Raw genomic sequence first — 15,747 nt, 5'->3', positions numbered from 1 at the left:
GACGATGACCAGTGGCAAGCCCTCTCGCAGCATGCTGCCGGACGGTCAAACTGATTCTGCTCTTGACATTTCGATGTAGCTCTGCTGTGAGCAGAGCACCCAAAAATACAGGTCACTCGCAAAAGTTCCCCTCCACGGAAATCTTTAGTAAAAGGCGAAAGATTTATGCGACAATGAAGAGAAACTCGAGCTGTGTCTCCAAACCCTCGGGCCTGTGCGCTGCCTCTGTTAAACTACTACGCTCGCCAAGGGTCATCAAGGGTGACAATGCCTGCCCACATGTGTTTCGTCAGCACCCCCCCCCCCCCCACTCCAAAAGGGAGGAGTAAAACTCAAAAAAGTCCTCTCGGTCCACCAATAACCAAAAGCCCAATCAAGGCAATCTCTTTCTCATGCCTCTATCTGAAAAGTTGGATAAAATCTTATATGAAAAAAAAAGTCTTTTAAAGAAATCCCTTATTCCGAGGTCACCGTAGCCACCAGATCCAGTCTGTATCCGCTTCAGTCACCCGGATCCAGTCCGTATCCAGAGAAGATGGTGGATCAACACCTAGAAAGGACCTCTATGGCCCAGAAACACAGCGGAGACCGTGACAACTAGATGAGCCGCAGATACAAATCCCTTGTAAAGACCACCTGGACAAGACCACAGGAAACAGATGATTCTTCTGCACAGTCTGACATTCCTGCAGCCTGGAGCTGATCTACTGGTTTCGTCTGACAAGGGGAGAACTGTCTCCCCGACTGAGCCTGGTTTCTCACCCGGTTTTTTCTCCATCCTTTCACCGATCGAGTTTTGGTTTCTTGCCTCTGTCGCTTCTGGCAGGCGGAGCTGGGGACACTTCATGTACAGCGATATCGTTGACTTGATTGCAAATTATTGCACAGATACTATTTAAATTGAACTTAGCTGAATGATGTCATCAAAGAGTTCAATAACGAAATGCCTTTAACTGTCATTTTGCTTTTTGACGCACTGTGTTCCTAATTAATGTTGTTCAGTTGCATTGACGCAATACTTTTTGTTTAAAGTGCAATTTAAAAAAAAAAAAAAAAAAAAGAGTCCAAACAATGACCCCTGCTACGGGTAGTGTTCCAAGTGTTATGCGACTTCAGCTAATGATGGGTCCATCAGAAATTTTACGGTGCTAGGGCTGGGTCTGCGTCAGAAGAAGCCATGCATTGTTTAGTTATGTCAGTGCAGTGCCGTCAGTTGGGGGAGAAACGGCAGCATGCACGGCTCCTCGTTAGTATAGTGGACAGTATCTCCGCCTGTCACGCGGAAGACCGGGGTTCGATTCCCCGACGGGGAGAGCTGGTTCTTTTCGTCTTCCGAATGATCCATCCAAAATGTTTGGTTGGAGTCGCAGGTCACAGAAGGAGTTCTGCTTCGACGTCAGCCCGAGCCAAAGGACATGCGTTGGCCGGGAATCGAACCCGGGTCAACTGCTTGGAAGGCAGCTATGCTCACCACTATACCACCAACGCAGGCGGAAGTCAGTAGCTTTATTGACGCACTGTGTTCCTAATAAATGTTGTTCAGTTGCATTGACACAATACTTTTTGTTTAAAGCGCAATTAAAAAAAAAAAAAAAAAAAAAAGAGTCCAAACAATGACCCCTGCTACCGGTAGTGTTGCAAGTGTTATGCGACTTCAGCTAATGATGGGTCCATCCGAAATTATTCCATCCAAAAGTTTTGGGTGGAGGCACAGGTCACAGAGGGAGTTCTGCTTCGACGTCAGCCCGAGCCAAAGGATATGCGTTGGCCGGGAATCGAATCCGGGTCAACTGCTTGGAAGGCAGCTATGCTCACCACTATACCACCAACGCAGTCAGCAGTCAGCAACTTGCGCCGTCACTAAGAAGGCTCGAAGTGCACGAGTCGCCGATAGGGCTAGAGGAGCAGATGAGATCTTTGTTTGGACCCGTCACTAAAGAGAGCCTTCAAGAATTTGCATCCCGTCACGTACAAGAAAGCGCTGCCTTCCCATCCGGCTAAATAAACACGAAGTGGTCAAACGCAGAGAGTGCCTATTCAGACGATGACCAGTGGCAAGCCCTCTCGCAGCATGCTGCCGGACGGTCAAACTGATTCTGCTCTTGACATTTCGATGTAGCTCTGCTGTGAGCAGAGCACCCAAAAATACAGGTCACTCGCAAAAGTTCCCCTCCACGGAAATCTTTAGTAAAAGGCGAAAGATTTATGCGACAATGAAGAGAAACTCGAGCTGTGTCTCCAAACCCTCGGGCCTGTGCGCTGCCTCTGTTAAACTACTACGCTCGCCAAGGGTCATCAAGGGTGACAATGCCTGCCCACATGTGTTTCGTCAGCACCCCCCCCCCCCCCCCACTCCAAAAGGGAGGAGTAAAACTCAAAAAAGTCCTCTCGGTCCACCAATAACCAAAAGCCCAATCAAGGCAATCTCTTTCTCATGCCTCTATCTGAAAAGTTGGATAAAATCTTATATGAAAAAAAAAGTCTTTTAAAGAAATCCCTTATTCCGAGGTCACCGTAGCCACCAGATCCAGTCTGTATCCGCTTCAGTCACCCGGATCCAGTCCGTATCCAGAGAAGATGGTGGATCAACACCTAGAAAGGACCTCTATGGCCCAGAAACACAGCGGAGACCGTGACAACTAGATGAGCCGCAGATACAAATCCCTTGTAAAGACCACCTGGACAAGACCACAGGAAACAGATGATTCTTCTGCACAGTCTGACATTCCTGCAGCCTGGAGCTGATCTACTGGTTTCGTCTGACAAGGGGAGAACTGTCTCCCCGACTGAGCCTGGTTTCTCACCGGGTTTTTTCTCCATCCTTTCACCGATCGAGTTTTGGTTTCTTGCCTCTGTCGCTTCTGGCAGGCGGAGCTGGGGACACTTCATGTACAGCGATATCGTTGACTTGATTGCAAATTATTGCACAGATACTATTTAAACTGAACTTAGCTGAATGATGTCATCAAAGAGTTCAATAACGAAATGCCTTTAACTGTCATTTTGCTTTTTGACGCACTGTGTTCCTAATTAATGTTGTTCAGTTGCATTGACGCAATACTTTTTGTTTAAAGCGCAATTTAAAAAAAAAAAAAAAAAAAAAGAGTCCAAACAATGACCCCTGCTACGGGTAGTGTTCCAAGTGTTATGCGACTTCAGCTAATGATGGGTCCATCAGAAATTTTACGGTGCTAGGGCTGGGTCTGCGTCAGAAGAAGCCATGCATTGTTTAGTTATGTCAGTGCAGTGCCGTCAGTTGGGGGAGAAACGGCAGCATGCACGGCTCCTCGTTAGTATAGTGGACAGTATCTCCGCCTGTCACGCGGAAGACCGGGGTTCGATTCCCCGACGGGGAGAGCTGGTTCTTTTCGTCTTCCGAATGATCCATCCAAAATGTTTGGTTGGAGTCGCAGGTCACAGAAGGAGTTCTGCTTCGACGTCAGCCCGAGCCAAAGGACATGCGTTGGCCGGGAATCGAACCCGGGTCAACTGCTTGGAAGGCAGCTATGCTCACCACTATACCACCAACGCAGGCGGAAGTCAGTAGCTTTATTGACGCACTGTGTTCCTAATAAATGTTGTTCAGTTGCATTGACACAATACTTTTTGTTTAAAGCGCAATTAAAAAAAAAAAAAAAAAAAAAAAAGAGTCCAAACAATGACCCCTGCTACCGGTAGTGTTGCAAGTGTTATGCGACTTCAGCTAATGATGGGTCCATCCGAAATTATTCCATCCAAAAGTTTTGGGTGGAGGCACAGGTCACAGAGGGAGTTCTGCTTCGACGTCAGCCCGAGCCAAAGGATATGCGTTGGCCGGGAATCGAATCCGGGTCAACTGCTTGGAAGGCAGCTATGCTCACCACTATACCACCAACGCAGTCAGCAGTCAGCAACTTGCGCCGTCACTAAGAAGGCTCGAAGTGCACGAGTCGCCGATAGGGCTAGAGGAGCAGATGAGATCTTTGTTTGGACCCGTCACTAAAGAGAGCCTTCAAGAATTTGCATCCCGTCACGTACAAGAAAGCGCTGCCTTCCCATCCGGCTAAATAAACACGAAGTGGTCAAACGCAGAGAGTGCCTATTCAGACGATGACCAGTGGCAAGCCCTCTCGCAGCATGCTGCCGGACGGTCAAACTGATTCTGCTCTTGACATTTCGATGTAGCTCTGCTGTGAGCAGAGCACCCAAAAATACAGGTCACTCGCAAAAGTTCCCCTCCACGGAAATCTTTAGTAAAAGGCGAAAGATTTATGCGACAATGAAGAGAAACTCGAGCTGTGTCTCCAAACCCTCGGGCCTGTGCGCTGCCTCTGTTAAACTACTACGCTCGCCAAGGGTCATCAAGGGTGACAATGCCTGCCCACATGTGTTTCGTCAGCACCCCCCCCCCCCCCACTCCAAAAGGGAGGAGTAAAACTCAAAAAAGTCCTCTCGGTCCACCAATAACCAAAAGCCCAATCAAGGCAATCTCTTTCTCATGCCTCTATCTGAAAAGTTGGATAAAATCTTATATGAAAAAAAAAGTCTTTTAAAGAAATCCCTTATTCCGAGGTCACCGTAGCCACCAGATCCAGTCTGTATCCGCTTCAGTCACCCGGATCCAGTCCGTATCCAGAGAAGATGGTGGATCAACACCTAGAAAGGACCTCTATGGCCCAGAAACACAGCGGAGACCGTGACAACTAGATGAGCCGCAGATACAAATCCCTTGTAAAGACCACCTGGACAAGACCACAGGAAACAGATGATTCTTCTGCACAGTCTGACATTCCTGCAGCCTGGAGCTGATCTACTGGTTTCGTCTGACAAGGGGAGAACTGTCTCCCCGACTGAGCCTGGTTTCTCACCGGGTTTTTTCTCCATCCTTTCACCGATCGAGTTTTGGTTTCTTGCCTCTGTCGCTTCTGGCAGGCGGAGCTGGGGACACTTCAAGTACAGCGATATCGTTGACTTGATTGCAAATTATTGCACAGATACTATTTAAACTGAACTTAGCTGAATGATGTCATCAAAGAGTTCAATAACGAAATGCCTTTAACTGTCATTTTGCTTTTTGACGCACTGTGTTCCTAATTAATGTTGTTCAGTTGCATTGACACAATACTTTTTGTTTAAAGCGCAATTAAAAAAAAAAAAAAAAAAAAAGAGTCCAAACAATGACCCCTGCTACGGGTAGTGTTGCAAGTGTTATGCGACTTCAGCTAATGATGGGTCCATCCGAAATTATTCCATCCAAAATTTTGGGTGGAGGCACAGGTCACAGAGGGAGTTCTGCTTCGACGTCAGCCCGAGCCAAAGGACATGCGCACTGCTCTCTCCAACTGCTTGGAAGGCAGCTATGCTCACCACTATACCACCAACGCAGTCAGCAGTCAGCAACTTGCGCCGTCACTAAGAAGGCTCGAAGTGCACGAGTCGCCGATAGGGCTAGAGGAGCAGATGAGATCTTTGTTTGGACCCGTCACTAAAGAGAGCCTTCAAGAATTTGCATCCCGTCACGTACAAGAAAGCGCTGCCTTCCCATCCGGCTAAATAAACACGAAGTGGTCAAACGCAGAGAGTGCCTATAATAACCAAAAGCCCAATCAAGGCAATCTCTTTCTCATGCCTCTATCTGAAAAGTTGGATAAAATCTTATATGAAAAAAAAAAGTCTTTTAAAGAAATCCCTTATTCCGAGGTCACCGTAGCCACCAGATCCAGTCTGTATCCGCTTCAGTCACCCGGATCCAGTCCGTATCCAGAGAAGATGGTGGATCAACACCTAGAAAGGACCTCTATGGCCCAGAAACACAGCGGAGACCGTGACAACTAGATGAGCCGCAGATACAAATCCCTTGTAAAGACCACCTGGACAAGACCACAGGAAACAGATGATTCTTCTGCACAGTCTGACATTCCTGCAGCCTGGAGCTGATCTACTGGTTTCGTCTGACAAGGGGAGAACTGTCTCCCCGACTGAGCCTGGTTTCTCACCCGGTTTTTTCTCCATCCTTTCACCGATCGAGTTTTGGTTTCTTGCCTCTGTCGCTTCTGGCAGGCGGAGCTGGGGACACTTCATGTACAGCGATATCGTTGACTTGATTGCAAATTATTGCACAGATACTATTTAAACTGAACTTAGCTGAATGATGTCATCAAAGAGTTCAATAACGAAATGCCTTTAACTGTCATTTTGCTTTTTGACGCACTGTGTTCCTAATTAATGTTGTTCAGTTGCATTGACGCAATACTTTTTGTTTAAAGCGCAATTTAAAAAAAAAAAAAAAAAAAAAAGAGTCCAAACAATGACCCCTGCTACGGGTAGTGTTCCAAGTGTTATGCGACTTCAGCTAATGATGGGTCCATCAGAAATTTTACGGTGCTAGGGCTGGGTCTGCGTCAGAAGAAGCCATGCATTGTTTAGTTATGTCAGTGCAGTGCCGTCAGTTGGGGGAGAAACAGCAGCATGCACGGCTCCTCGTTAGTATAGTGGACAGTATCTCCGCCTGTCACGCGGAAGACCGGGGTTCGATTCCCCGACGGGGAGAGCTGGTTCTTTTCGTCTTCCGAATGATCCATCCAAAATGTTTGGTTGGAGTCGCAGGTCACAGAAGGAGTTCTGCTTCGACGTCAGCCCGAGCCAAAGGACATGCGTTGGCCGGGAATCGAACCCGGGTCAACTGCTTGGAAGGCAGCTATGCTCACCACTATACCACCAACGCAGGCGGAAGTCAGTAGCTTTATTGACGCACTGTGTTCCTAATAAATGTTGTTCAGTTGCATTGACACAATACTTTTTGTTTAAAGCGCAATTAAAAAAAAAAAAAAAAAAAAAGAGTCCAAACAATGACCCCTGCTACGGGTAGTGTTGCAAGTGTTATGCGACTTCAGCTAATGATGGGTCCATCCGAAATTATTCCATCCAAAATTTTGGGTGGAGGCACAGGTCACAGAGGGAGTTCTGCTTCGACGTCAGCCCGAGCCAAAGGACATGCGCACTGCTCTCTCCAACTGCTTGGAAGGCAGCTATGCTCACCACTATACCACCAACGCAGTCAGCAGTCAGCAACTTGCGCCGTCACTAAGAAGGCTCGAAGTGCACGAGTCGCCGATAGGGCTAGAGGAGCAGATGAGATCTTTGTTTGGACCCGTCACTAAAGAGAGCCTTCAAGAATTTGCATCCCGTCACGTACAAGAAAGCGCTGCCTTCCCATCCGGCTAAATAAACACGAAGTGGTCAAACGCAGAGAGTGCCTATAATAACCAAAAGCCCAATCAAGGCAATCTCTTTCTCATGCCTCTATCTGAAAAGTTGGATAAAATCTTATATGAAAAAAAAAGTCTTTTAAAGAAATCCCTTATTCCGAGGTCACCGTAGCCACCAGATCCAGTCTGTATCCGCTTCAGTCACCCGGATCCAGTCCGTATCCAGAGAAGATGGTGGATCAACACCTAGAAAGGACCTCTATGGCCCAGAAACACAGCGGAGACCGTGACAACTAGATGAGCCGCAGATACAAATCCCTTGTAAAGACCACCTGGACAAGACCACAGGAAACAGATGATTCTTCTGCACAGTCTGACATTCCTGCAGCCTGGAGCTGATCTACTGGTTTCGTCTGACAAGGGGAGAACTGTCTCCCCGACTGAGCCTGGTTTCTCACCCGGTTTTTTCTCCATCCTTTCACCGATCGAGTTTTGGTTTCTTGCCTCTGTCGCTTCTGGCAGGCGGAGCTGGGGACACTTCATGTACAGCGATATCGTTGACTTGATTGCAAATTATTGCACAGATACTATTTAAATTGAACTTAGCTGAATGATGTCATCAAAGAGTTCAATAACGAAATGCCTTTAACTGTCATTTTGCTTTTTGACGCACTGTGTTCCTAATTAATGTTGTTCAGTTGCATTGACGCAATACTTTTTGTTTAAAGTGCAATTTAAAAAAAAAAAAAAAAAAAAGAGTCCAAACAATGACCCCTGCTACGGGTAGTGTTCCAAGTGTTATGCGACTTCAGCTAATGATGGGTCCATCAGAAATTTTACGGTGCTAGGGCTGGGTCTGCGTCAGAAGAAGCCATGCATTGTTTAGTTATGTCAGTGCAGTGCCGTCAGTTGGGGGAGAAACGGCAGCATGCACGGCTCCTCGTTAGTATAGTGGACAGTATCTCCGCCTGTCACGCGGAAGACCGGGGTTCGATTCCCCGACGGGGAGAGCTGGTTCTTTTCGTCTTCCGAATGATCCATCCAAAATGTTTGGTTGGAGTCGCAGGTCACAGAAGGAGTTCTGCTTCGACGTCAGCCCGAGCCAAAGGACATGCGTTGGCCGGGAATCGAACCCGGGTCAACTGCTTGGAAGGCAGCTATGCTCACCACTATACCACCAACGCAGGCGGAAGTCAGTAGCTTTATTGACGCACTGTGTTCCTAATAAATGTTGTTCAGTTGCATTGACACAATACTTTTTGTTTAAAGCGCAATTAAAAAAAAAAAAAAAAAAAAAAGAGTCCAAACAATGACCCCTGCTACCGGTAGTGTTGCAAGTGTTATGCGACTTCAGCTAATGATGGGTCCATCCGAAATTATTCCATCCAAAAGTTTTGGGTGGAGGCACAGGTCACAGAGGGAGTTCTGCTTCGACGTCAGCCCGAGCCAAAGGATATGCGTTGGCCGGGAATCGAATCCGGGTCAACTGCTTGGAAGGCAGCTATGCTCACCACTATACCACCAACGCAGTCAGCAGTCAGCAACTTGCGCCGTCACTAAGAAGGCTCGAAGTGCACGAGTCGCCGATAGGGCTAGAGGAGCAGATGAGATCTTTGTTTGGACCCGTCACTAAAGAGAGCCTTCAAGAATTTGCATCCCGTCACGTACAAGAAAGCGCTGCCTTCCCATCCGGCTAAATAAACACGAAGTGGTCAAACGCAGAGAGTGCCTATTCAGACGATGACCAGTGGCAAGCCCTCTCGCAGCATGCTGCCGGACGGTCAAACTGATTCTGCTCTTGACATTTCGATGTAGCTCTGCTGTGAGCAGAGCACCCAAAAATACAGGTCACTCGCAAAAGTTCCCCTCCACGGAAATCTTTAGTAAAAGGCGAAAGATTTATGCGACAATGAAGAGAAACTCGAGCTGTGTCTCCAAACCCTCGGGCCTGTGCGCTGCCTCTGTTAAACTACTACGCTCGCCAAGGGTCATCAAGGGTGACAATGCCTGCCCACATGTGTTTCGTCAGCACCCCCCCCCCCCCCACTCCAAAAGGGAGGAGTAAAACTCAAAAAAGTCCTCTCGGTCCACCAATAACCAAAAGCCCAATCAAGGCAATCTCTTTCTCATGCCTCTATCTGAAAAGTTGGATAAAATCTTATATGAAAAAAAAAGTCTTTTAAAGAAATCCCTTATTCCGAGGTCACCGTAGCCACCAGATCCAGTCTGTATCCGCTTCAGTCACCCGGATCCAGTCCGTATCCAGAGAAGATGGTGGATCAACACCTAGAAAGGACCTCTATGGCCCAGAAACACAGCGGAGACCGTGACAACTAGATGAGCCGCAGATACAAATCCCTTGTAAAGACCACCTGGACAAGACCACAGGAAACAGATGATTCTTCTGCACAGTCTGACATTCCTGCAGCCTGGAGCTGATCTACTGGTTTCGTCTGACAAGGGGAGAACTGTCTCCCCGACTGAGCCTGGTTTCTCACCCGGTTTTTTCTCCATCCTTTCACCGATCGAGTTTTGGTTTCTTGCCTCTGTCGCTTCTGGCAGGCGGAGCTGGGGACACTTCATGTACAGCGATATCGTTGACTTGATTGCAAATTATTGCACAGATACTATTTAAATTGAACTTAGCTGAATGATGTCATCAAAGAGTTCAATAACGAAATGCCTTTAACTGTCATTTTGCTTTTTGACGCACTGTGTTCCTAATTAATGTTGTTCAGTTGCATTGACGCAATACTTTTTGTTTAAAGTGCAATTTAAAAAAAAAAAAAAAAAAAAGAGTCCAAACAATGACCCCTGCTACGGGTAGTGTTCCAAGTGTTATGCGACTTCAGCTAATGATGGGTCCATCAGAAATTTTACGGTGCTAGGGCTGGGTCTGCGTCAGAAGAAGCCATGCATTGTTTAGTTATGTCAGTGCAGTGCCGTCAGTTGGGGGAGAAACGGCAGCATGCACGGCTCCTCGTTAGTATAGTGGACAGTATCTCCGCCTGTCACGCGGAAGACCGGGGTTCGATTCCCCGACGGGGAGAGCTGGTTCTTTTCGTCTTCCGAATGATCCATCCAAAATGTTTGGTTGGAGTCGCAGGTCACAGAAGGAGTTCTGCTTCGACGTCAGCCCGAGCCAAAGGACATGCGTTGGCCGGGAATCGAACCCGGGTCAACTGCTTGGAAGGCAGCTATGCTCACCACTATACCACCAACGCAGGCGGAAGTCAGTAGCTTTATTGACGCACTGTGTTCCTAATAAATGTTGTTCAGTTGCATTGACACAATACTTTTTGTTTAAAGCGCAATTAAAAAAAAAAAAAAAAAAAAAAGAGTCCAAACAATGACCCCTGCTACCGGTAGTGTTGCAAGTGTTATGCGACTTCAGCTAATGATGGGTCCATCCGAAATTATTCCATCCAAAAGTTTTGGGTGGAGGCACAGGTCACAGAGGGAGTTCTGCTTCGACGTCAGCCCGAGCCAAAGGATATGCGTTGGCCGGGAATCGAATCCGGGTCAACTGCTTGGAAGGCAGCTATGCTCACCACTATACCACCAACGCAGTCAGCAGTCAGCAACTTGCGCCGTCACTAAGAAGGCTCGAAGTGCACGAGTCGCCGATAGGGCTAGAGGAGCAGATGAGATCTTTGTTTGGACCCGTCACTAAAGAGAGCCTTCAAGAATTTGCATCCCGTCACGTACAAGAAAGCGCTGCCTTCCCATCCGGCTAAATAAACACGAAGTGGTCAAACGCAGAGAGTGCCTATTCAGACGATGACCAGTGGCAAGCCCTCTCGCAGCATGCTGCCGGACGGTCAAACTGATTCTGCTCTTGACATTTCGATGTAGCTCTGCTGTGAGCAGAGCACCCAAAAATACAGGTCACTCGCAAAAGTTCCCCTCCACGGAAATCTTTAGTAAAAGGCGAAAGATTTATGCGACAATGAAGAGAAACTCGAGCTGTGTCTCCAAACCCTCGGGCCTGTGCGCTGCCTCTGTTAAACTACTACGCTCGCCAAGGGTCATCAAGGGTGACAATGCCTGCCCACATGTGTTTCGTCAGCACCCCCCCCCCCCCCCACTCCAAAAGGGAGGAGTAAAACTCAAAAAAGTCCTCTCGGTCCACCAATAACCAAAAGCCCAATCAAGGCAATCTCTTTCTCATGCCTCTATCTGAAAAGTTGGATAAAATCTTATATGAAAAAAAAAGTCTTTTAAAGAAATCCCTTATTCCGAGGTCACCGTAGCCACCAGATCCAGTCTGTATCCGCTTCAGTCACCCGGATCCAGTCCGTATCCAGAGAAGATGGTGGATCAACACCTAGAAAGGACCTCTATGGCCCAGAAACACAGCGGAGACCGTGACAACTAGATGAGCCGCAGATACAAATCCCTTGTAAAGACCACCTGGACAAGACCACAGGAAACAGATGATTCTTCTGCACAGTCTGACATTCCTGCAGCCTGGAGCTGATCTACTGGTTTCGTCTGACAAGGGGAGAACTGTCTCCCCGACTGAGCCTGGTTTCTCACCCGGTTTTTTCTCCATCCTTTCACCGATCGAGTTTTGGTTTCTTGCCTCTGTCGCTTCTGGCAGGCGGAGCTGGGGACACTTCATGTACAGCGATATCGTTGACTTGATTGCAAATTATTGCACAGATACTATTTAAACTGAACTTAGCTGAATGATGTCATCAAAGAGTTCAATAACGAAATGCCTTTAACTGTCATTTTGCTTTTTGACGCACTGTGTTCCTAATTAATGTTGTTCAGTTGCATTGACGCAATACTTTTTGTTTAAAGCGCAATTTAAAAAAAAAAAAAAAAAAAAAGAGTCCAAACAATGACCCCTGCTACGGGTAGTGTTCCAAGTGTTATGCGACTTCAGCTAATGATGGGTCCATCAGAAATTTTACGGTGCTAGGGCTGGGTCTGCGTCAGAAGAAGCCATGCATTGTTTAGTTATGTCAGTGCAGTGCCGTCAGTTGGGGGAGAAACGGCAGCATGCACGGCTCCTCGTTAGTATAGTGGACAGTATCTCCGCCTGTCACGCGGAAGACCGGGGTTCGATTCCCCGACGGGGAGAGCTGGTTCTTTTCGTCTTCCGAATGATCCATCCAAAATGTTTGGTTGGAGTCGCAGGTCACAGAAGGAGTTCTGCTTCGACGTCAGCCCGAGCCAAAGGACATGCGTTGGCCGGGAATCGAACCCGGGTCAACTGCTTGGAAGGCAGCTATGCTCACCACTATACCACCAACGCAGGCGGAAGTCAGTAGCTTTATTGACGCACTGTGTTCCTAATAAATGTTGTTCAGTTGCATTGACACAATACTTTTTGTTTAAAGCGCAATTAAAAAAAAAAAAAAAAAAAAAAAAGAGTCCAAACAATGACCCCTGCTACCGGTAGTGTTGCAAGTGTTATGCGACTTCAGCTAATGATGGGTCCATCCGAAATTATTCCATCCAAAAGTTTTGGGTGGAGGCACAGGTCACAGAGGGAGTTCTGCTTCGACGTCAGCCCGAGCCAAAGGATATGCGTTGGCCGGGAATCGAATCCGGGTCAACTGCTTGGAAGGCAGCTATGCTCACCACTATACCACCAACGCAGTCAGCAGTCAGCAACTTGCGCCGTCACTAAGAAGGCTCGAAGTGCACGAGTCGCCGATAGGGCTAGAGGAGCAGATGAGATCTTTGTTTGGACCCGTCACTAAAGAGAGCCTTCAAGAATTTGCATCCCGTCACGTACAAGAAAGCGCTGCCTTCCCATCCGGCTAAATAAACACGAAGTGGTCAAACGCAGAGAGTGCCTATTCAGACGATGACCAGTGGCAAGCCCTCTCGCAGCATGCTGCCGGACGGTCAAACTGATTCTGCTCTTGACATTTCGATGTAGCTCTGCTGTGAGCAGAGCACCCAAAAATACAGGTCACTCGCAAAAGTTCCCCTCCACGGAAATCTTTAGTAAAAGGCGAAAGATTTATGCGACAATGAAGAGAAACTCGAGCTGTGTCTCCAAACCCTCGGGCCTGTGCGCTGCCTCTGTTAAACTACTACGCTCGCCAAGGGTCATCAAGGGTGACAATGCCTGCCCACATGTGTTTCGTCAGCACCCCCCCCCCCCCACTCCAAAAGGGAGGAGTAAAACTCAAAAAAGTCCTCTCGGTCCACCAATAACCAAAAGCCCAATCAAGGCAATCTCTTTCTCATGCCTCTATCTGAAAAGTTGGATAAAATCTTATATGAAAAAAAAAGTCTTTTAAAGAAATCCCTTATTCCGAGGTCACCGTAGCCACCAGATCCAGTCTGTATCCGCTTCAGTCACCCGGATCCAGTCCGTATCCAGAGAAGATGGTGGATCAACACCTAGAAAGGACCTCTATGGCCCAGAAACACAGCGGAGACCGTGACAACTAGATGAGCCGCAGATACAAATCCCTTGTAAAGACCACCTGGACAAGACCACAGGAAACAGATGATTCTTCTGCACAGTCTGACATTCCTGCAGCCTGGAGCTGATCTACTGGTTTCGTCTGACAAGGGGAGAACTGTCTCCCCGACTGAGCCTGGTTTCTCACCGGGTTTTTTCTCCATCCTTTCACCGATCGAGTTTTGGTTTCTTGCCTCTGTCGCTTCTGGCAGGCGGAGCTGGGGACACTTCAAGTACAGCGATATCGTTGACTTGATTGCAAATTATTGCACAGATACTATTTAAACTGAACTTAGCTGAATGATGTCATCAAAGAGTTCAATAACGAAATGCCTTTAACTGTCATTTTGCTTTTTGACGCACTGTGTTCCTAATTAATGTTGTTCAGTTGCATTGACACAATACTTTTTGTTTAAAGCGCAATTAAAAAAAAAAAAAAAAAAAAAGAGTCCAAACAATGACCCCTGCTACGGGTAGTGTTGCAAGTGTTATGCGACTTCAGCTAATGATGGGTCCATCCGAAATTATTCCATCCAAAATTTTGGGTGGAGGCACAGGTCACAGAGGGAGTTCTGCTTCGACGTCAGCCCGAGCCAAAGGACATGCGCACTGCTCTCTCCAACTGCTTGGAAGGCAGCTATGCTCACCACTATACCACCAACGCAGTCAGCAGTCAGCAACTTGCGCCGTCACTAAGAAGGCTCGAAGTGCACGAGTCGCCGATAGGGCTAGAGGAGCAGATGAGATCTTTGTTTGGACCCGTCACTAAAGAGAGCCTTCAAGAATTTGCATCCCGTCACGTACAAGAAAGCGCTGCCTTCCCATCCGGCTAAATAAACACGAAGTGGTCAAACGCAGAGAGTGCCTATAATAACCAAAAGCCCAATCAAGGCAATCTCTTTCTCATGCCTCTATCTGAAAAGTTGGATAAAATCTTATATGAAAAAAAAAAGTCTTTTAAAGAAATCCCTTATTCCGAGGTCACCGTAGCCACCAGATCCAGTCTGTATCCGCTTCAGTCACCCGGATCCAGTCCGTATCCAGAGAAGATGGTGGATCAACACCTAGAAAGGACCTCTATGGCCCAGAAACACAGCGGAGACCGTGACAACTAGATGAGCCGCAGATACAAATCCCTTGTAAAGACCACCTGGACAAGACCACAGGAAACAGATGATTCTTCTGCACAGTCTGACATTCCTGCAGCCTGGAGCTGATCTACTGGTTTCGTCTGACAAGGGGAGAACTGTCTCCCCGACTGAGCCTGGTTTCTCACCGGGTTTTTTCTCCATCCTTTCACCGATCGAGTTTTGGTTTCTTGCCTCTGTCGCTTCTGGCAGGCGGAGCTGGGGACACTTCATGTACAGCGATATCGTTGACTTGATTGCAAATTATTGCACAGATACTATTTAAACTGAACTTAGCTGAATGATGTCATCAAAGAGTTCAATAACGAAATGCCTTTAACTGTCATTTTGCTTTTTGACGCACTGTGTTCCTAATTAATGTTGTTCAGTTGCATTGACGCAATACTTTTTGTTTAAAGCGCAATTTAAAAAAAAAAAAAAAAAAAAAAAGAGTCCAAACAATGACCCCTGCTACGGGTAGTGTTCCAAGTGTTATGCGACTTCAGCTAATGATGGGTCCATCAGAAATTTTACGGTGCTAGGGCTGGGTCTGCGTCAGAAGAAGCCATGCATTGTTTAGTTATGTCAGTGCAGTGCCGTCAGTTGGGGGAGAAACAGCAGCATGCACGGCTCCTCGTTAGTATAGTGGACAGTATCTCCGCCTGTCACGCGGAAGACCGGGGTTCGATTCCCCGACGGGGAGAGCTGGTTCTTTTCGTCTTCCGAATGATCCATCCAAAATGTTTGGTTGGAGTCGCAGGTCACAGAAGGAGTTCTGCTTCGACGTCAGCCCGAGCCAAAGGACATGCGTTGGCCGGGAATCGAACCCGGGTCAACTGCTTGGAAGGCAGCTATGCTCACCACTATACCACCAACGCAGGCGGAAGTCAGTAGCTTTATTGACGCACTGTGTTCCTAATAAATGTTGTTCAGTTGCATTGACACAATACTTTTTGTTTAAAGCGCAATTAAAAAAAAAAAAAAAAAAAAAGAGTCCAAA

At 47.3% G+C, this 15,747-nt stretch overlaps 6 non-coding genes across 6 annotated transcripts; all 6 read right to left on the bottom strand.

Moving 5' to 3' along the window:
* Window positions 1-77: 77 nt before the first annotated feature.
* LOC127980841 (U5 spliceosomal RNA) lies at window positions 78-192 on the bottom strand. Its single transcript, XR_008159843.1, has one exon. It is a non-coding gene; the product is annotated as a U5 spliceosomal RNA (small nuclear RNA).
* A 1,925-nt stretch (window positions 193-2,117) lies between these two features.
* LOC127980840 (U5 spliceosomal RNA) lies at window positions 2,118-2,232 on the bottom strand. Its single transcript, XR_008159842.1, has one exon. It is a non-coding gene; the product is annotated as a U5 spliceosomal RNA (small nuclear RNA).
* Window positions 2,233-4,162: 1,930 nt separating this feature from the next.
* On the bottom strand, window positions 4,163-4,277 carry LOC127980839 (U5 spliceosomal RNA). The gene has a single exon (XR_008159841.1). It is a non-coding gene; the product is annotated as a U5 spliceosomal RNA (small nuclear RNA).
* A 4,723-nt stretch (window positions 4,278-9,000) lies between these two features.
* Window positions 9,001-9,115, bottom strand: LOC127980837 (U5 spliceosomal RNA). Its single transcript, XR_008159840.1, has one exon. It is a non-coding gene; the product is annotated as a U5 spliceosomal RNA (small nuclear RNA).
* A 1,925-nt stretch (window positions 9,116-11,040) lies between these two features.
* On the bottom strand, window positions 11,041-11,155 carry LOC127980836 (U5 spliceosomal RNA). The gene has a single exon (XR_008159839.1). It is a non-coding gene; the product is annotated as a U5 spliceosomal RNA (small nuclear RNA).
* A 1,929-nt stretch (window positions 11,156-13,084) lies between these two features.
* Window positions 13,085-13,199, bottom strand: LOC127980835 (U5 spliceosomal RNA). The gene has a single exon (XR_008159838.1). It is a non-coding gene; the product is annotated as a U5 spliceosomal RNA (small nuclear RNA).
* Window positions 13,200-15,747: the final 2,548 nt, after the last annotated feature.

Source organism: Carassius gibelio, chromosome B19 (assembly GCF_023724105.1).
Source record: "Carassius gibelio isolate Cgi1373 ecotype wild population from Czech Republic chromosome B19, carGib1.2-hapl.c, whole genome shotgun sequence".
Classification (NCBI taxonomy): domain Eukaryota; kingdom Metazoa; phylum Chordata; class Actinopteri; order Cypriniformes; family Cyprinidae; genus Carassius; species Carassius gibelio.
This window is presented reverse-complemented; position numbering and strand designations above follow the sequence as displayed.